This window comes from Pleurodeles waltl, chromosome 6 (assembly GCF_031143425.1).
Source record: "Pleurodeles waltl isolate 20211129_DDA chromosome 6, aPleWal1.hap1.20221129, whole genome shotgun sequence".
Taxonomy (NCBI): domain Eukaryota; kingdom Metazoa; phylum Chordata; class Amphibia; order Caudata; family Salamandridae; genus Pleurodeles; species Pleurodeles waltl.
The window spans coordinates 73,506,902-73,512,901 of NC_090445.1; positions in this window are offsets into that span (position 1 = coordinate 73,506,902).

A 6,000-nucleotide genomic window follows, 5' to 3' on the forward strand; every position below is an offset into this window, starting at 1 on the left:
GGGAAGAAGTTAGGAAGGCAATCCTCTCCTTACCAATAGGCAAAGCTCCTGGTCCCGGTGATCTGTTTAAGCCCTTAGTTGATCTCTGGGCTTCCATCGAAACCCAACACATAAACGCATCCATTCATAGCCCATTACCCTTTGGTGATTTTAGTGAGACTTAACCTCTGGGCTAACGAGCATTATATCTTGTCCGATGTTCAGTACAGGTATAGACTAGACCAGGGCACAGTGGAGCAGAATCCTAATTTGCCTTTTTTATATCCAAATGTACAAGAGCGAAAAGGGGGCTGTATGCATTTGGCTTTCAAGGATCTCAGCTCTGCTTTTGATATGGTTAACAGAGCCAGTGCAATGGGCTGAGCTGGGGCGCATGGGGTTGATTCCACTCTCAGTGATTTTTTTGAGAGATCCTTATAATGGCCTCACAGTAACCTTAAGGTATGGTCCCAATGGGTAATTCACACAGCACTTTAATTTGAACGGACAAGTTTGCCATGGATGCATCCTGGCCCTTTTACTTTTTCTTTTTTGTAGATCAATTGCCTTGAGCGTTTATTATCTGAATATGGGTTTGATGTCCCCAGGGTGCAAAGTACACCACTCCCCGCTCTATAGTATGGAGGCAATGCTTTCCTGATTGCACGCTTTCAAGGGGCATTAAGCGCCTTCTGGACCTTTTTATAGATTTTATGGATAGCCTCGAAATTTCGACTAATTTTAAAAATGTCCATCTCATGGTGGATTACACCAAGAATAATAAAACACAAAGATTTTTGGCTTGTGGCCTACTGGGGGATTTTATTTGATTCAGGTCTTAGTTGGAATCCCCTGATAAGGAATAAGAGGGCTATTTTTAGCTTTAAACACTTCTCGATTCAATTTGGACAAAAGCCAATTAAGATATTGTTAGTTGTTTTTAAAGCTAAGCGCATCCCTATAACTAGCTTTGGATGCAAAATCTGGGGCTATGCTTCTATTGCTCCGATTCAGGTAGCAGAAAATATGTCTATGAGTGGCCTTCTAAGTGTAGCGCAGGGCAACCCCTCAGAGACTGGACATGAAGAGCTGGGAATTTGATACATATCAGACATTATACACCTCCACAATTTTTTACTCTGGTTCTCAGTCTTGCTGAAGGAGGAGTTAAAGCTAAATAAGCTAATTATTTGTGACTGCTTTGGCCAGGATAGCATTCTACATATTTCATGGGTGCATTACATCATGTCCAATCTTAAAGGTCTGGAAAGACCAGACTTTTTCTTTGATCTGGATCGCATTGTCAAAGAAGATCTTGCTTGGTTGAAACAGGCTTTCTATCTCAGGGTGGCAGCAGCTTTATATGGAGATGCCTAACCACCATCGGCAGCTGTTGACTCACTTTAGACTAGGTATATTCCATCAGCCCAATTTACCTGAATGCGTGTGTGATAACCTCTCAGTTTGAAACATACGGCATGTTGTCTTTATCTGCTCCAGAGGCAATTGCTACAAAGGCCTCACCTGTCGTCTATGAACTTTAGACAGGTGAGACCCGCTTTTCTATACCTACAATATGCTTTTATGTGACATTGTTTTTATCAGGAGTTTTCAGCTCAAGACAATAAAACCCCTGTTAGCTTGTTGAAATACTTGATTTTTTGGATTTGAAACGTGGGATCACTTCTCGCACTTATACCTGTACTCTTTTGAAATGCTTTTCTAAGTGTATGCTCTCATTACGCTGCTATCTTCTTTCGGACATTTTTCATTCATTTTTTGGATTGTCTCATCTATTATGTTTTATTGTATTTTATGATGTGTTTTTATTGTTGTCTATGAATTGTGCATGGTCTGCACACTTTTATGATTTTTATTTAAAAATCAAATAAAGTGTATATGATGATGAAGATGATGCTAAATGTGGTCAACTACTACAATTTAGATTTTATATTATATTATTTTAATAAGGTCAATTACATTTTGTCATTAAATAAGATAACTATGGAAATGCAAAAATGATTGGAAAGTTTCTTTGAGTGAGCAGATGATTGGGTGAATGTGACAGTATGGAAGCACTATAACTGAAAGAGTGAAAATTAATGAATGATGTGCAGTCCATGAAAAGCACACACTGACTGCAAAACACCATAATATTCACCTCCTGTCTACATCCAAAAGGTTTTCAATCTCATGGCTGTTCCTTCCGGCACAAAGAACCTGGTTTATTATACAGAAAAACCAGAAAGGGAGCACTCTGCTCACACTCCAGCATACAGTCAGCACCAGTGCATCATGGTAAATGCAGTACAAGGTCGTTTTTTAGCCATAAAGTAAACTAAAGTTTTTCACCTTAATAGGTTCAGCAAGTGCTGTAAATCTCTGGCCACGTGTTTCTGGTTAAGCCCTTCATCAACAGAGAGCTGCTTTGTCTGTGGGGTAGTTGGAAATGCTGCCAATAGACCTCCCAGGTTTGTGTACCACTCACTGGCACACAGGTGCTTCAACCAGAGCTCATCAGCTCGTTGGCTGAAGGAAGCCTTCTTAAACAGAAAACTAGAAAGGGAGCACCCTGCCTCACACTCCAGCATACAGTCAGCCCCAGTGCATCATGGTAAATGCAGTACAAGTTTTTTTTGTTTTTTTTACAATTTACTAGTGTTCAACTTGATGAATTACTACTTGTGTGTTCCCTGCCATCTCAAATGGGAAGGTCTCTTCTGTTTTGCTAATAATAAGGCTGTGTCTGTGTTTGAGAAAACCTGCTCTGTCATCATGTGCCACTAAACATTTCCCCAAACGATGTGAGTTTTCTTGGGTCCTTTGCCTTCACCCCGGAGTTTTCCACTCAATGTCTAAAATGCAACAATGAAAATCTTTTAGCCTGTGTTAGGCTAAAATCTTCACTAGCCTCCTTAGAGGATTTGATCTGTTACCCCTCAAGCATGGCCTACATAGAACAGCCTCCATCTTTTAGGCTAGGAAAGCATGTCACTAAAGGCCTGAAGTTTCTTTATTCCATAACAGTGTCCAGAGGGAAGAAAAGGGTGTGAAACTGTGTCTGGTGCAAGTTCTATTCCAAGCACTTATGATACCCCTTGTTGTTGGGGATTTGCGTAGCTTTGTGTCATTCTGGATCTTAAGATGCCAGTCGTACACCATCCTTTGTGTCCCATCGCGTATAGTCATTGAAATGATGTAGGAGCCCCACTTAAAATCCATGTGCAAAACTAAATGATCACATAGAATACGTATGCTGTCCTTGGTAGTGTTGACATTTTGCTAGTGCTAGTGAATACTGATTACCAGCCGAAATCACCTCCCAAGAGTAGGCCATGGACTGCTCTGCTTCGCTACCCTGTGAGAGCTGAGTGCTACAATAGGGTGTTTGTTTCCCAGTAAGGACAATTGTGGACCTATTACTTGTGCAGGCCTCATACTTGTAGCCTAATTTCCAAAAGTAGTAAATACCATATTCTTCCTGGGCAGATACAAGGCGCCATTGTCACTGACACATCCCTCGGAAGTGGAACCACATAGCATAATACCAGAATAAAACAAGGAAGACAAGACCGCCACCACTCCAAGATGCAGTCTCACTCTGTCAGCAAACCTACAGACCAGCCAGTCACACCAAATCAAAAGAACACAAACTGACTCTTCGCAGCAGGACTCAACCACAAACAGATTTAACTCCCACCAGAGGTGTGACTTTTCTCCTCAATTCTTCATTAAATTTGCATTACTGGACATCTCTTCTCTACTGCACAAAAGGAAGTGGTTGATAAAACTGCATCACCTGCATAGGAAGATACAAATTGTGCAAACTACACTCTTGCTCTCTGCGTCTCACACAAGCACTCTTCACAGTGACTTTAATACCCTAAGGGGCATATTTACAGTGAATTGGCCCAGCAGGGTGCTGCACCAAAATTGGCAGCGCCGTGCTGCGTCAGTTCTGAAACGAAGAGATGCACCATATTTACAAAAATACGGCGCACCCATGTTACCCCTAGTGCTGACTCTAAATGTAGCTGCCGGCGTCAACGCAGGCATCCTTGAACCATAGTGAACGGGTGTCTGCGTTGAAGGAAAGGATTGTTTGTGTGCAGGAAGTTGTCCCTTCCTGCACATAAACAATCTACAATGGCGATCTGGCACTTCATTCTGCAGCAAACATAGGTGTACCTAATCGTCTTTATTTAATGATTGTTTATGTGAAGGAAAGGACACCTGCTCATAACCAATCATTCATGGTTGTTTTGCTCTTTCTATGTGTGCTGCAGAATGCATCACACATAGACAAAGCAAAAACGAGGTGAAATGAAAGCATTTCTCCTCATTGCGCCATGCTAATGCCACACCCAAGGTGGCGTTAGTTTTTGGCGCTGCCACAGATTTACAGATTCTTGTAAATCTGGGGCAGCGTCAAAAGCAATGGGTGTAGCAGTGGAACCCCCCAGCAACACCCTTGCACGCCCCTCTGCCGTAGAAAACTGCATCAAGGGGTGCATATTTATAAGGCACCTTAAGCCACAGAAGGTAGCTTGACGCTGCCTTGTAAATATGCGTAATGTACAGCACCACGGGAGCGTCACAAAAAGTGACGCTCCGGTGGTGCTATGGGGCTTGTAAATATGCCCCTAAGTGCTGAAAAGTGCAACATGGACCCCAACTGGTGCAGTTCTGAGCAGTTCTTCACACACATTACCTCTGCCACACCCCACATACCAAGATACTTTGTTACCTCTGAACCAACAACACCCCCTGTAATCACAATCTCTAGACCTAATCATCCTAAATCTAAATCTGCCATCAGCATTATTGCTTAATGTATTGGGCTTGCATCTCTGAGCTTGCTTCTGAGTTTAGTCATTTGTTGATAGTGAGTGTTCTGCAGTCATCTTTCCTGGTTTCCTAACAGGTCAGTCTGAAGTTCTATCTTGAATCTGCTTGTTTGTTTGGATATTGAGTGCTTGTTTCATCTTGTGCTGTAGGTGATCTCCATAGGCTCTCAAGTGTCCTCCAACATGTTTTGTCGCCACGTCTTCTGGTGGTGGATTGGTGAAGATATGCAACATCATAGTGTCATGGCAGGGACAAACTGAGGCACCACATTTTGGAGGTGGTTGGACCCACTGGCCCCAGAATGGATTGTGCAAATGCATTTCATTTTTATAAAGGGGCACTAGAGTTTTGCTAGCTTTCTCTGTAATTTTAGTGCTTTTCTATGTTTTCCTATAGTCAGCAGACAGTGTGAGTGCACATGATTAGCCTAAATGTCTAACCTTGGAGTACTTTCCAAGAAGGTCTCTGGGACACACACAGAAGGTCGTGTTTGTTGAACCCTGTCTAAGAAACCATTTGGGTTTCTTTCTTCTTCATAAAATACTGATTGATCATTATCAGATCACTAGAATCATAAATTGCTTATTTTATTTATTCTTTGCAACAACATCCATGCACCTTGTGTGCATATAAGTCCATGAATTAGTGTTTTCTCACTGTGCATCCAGACATATCAGACAACAACAAACTCCCATTAAAACAAAATCACCAATACAACCTGCACCTGTTGGCTTTGATAATTCTTATTTGTATTCTGATACTTGTAGTGTTGTATTTATTGTAAAAACGCAAAACTACAAATCCCCAAAAAACACAAGAATATGCAAAACAATAGCCTGGAAGAGCTATTTGACAAGGGACAACTTGATATGTTTGCAGATTATAACTTCTGATCTGTGTTAAAGTTGCTGATGATAACGTGCTCCAGTGCAGTGTATAGTTTCCAGGTTTCCCTGGGAAACTTCCCCTTGTTAGACATGGTCAGGGAAGTGGTGTGCTGGTGCTACTGCCTGCAGTGTGCACACCACATAAACCTCCCTAGTATACAATCCTGGTATTTCCTATGGGACTGGGGTGACATTTAACAAACTAATGTAATACGGATGTTGTAACCTTGGTTCACTGCACTTGCAAAAATGTCCGACAGTCGTTGGCCTTAAATGGGATTGTGAG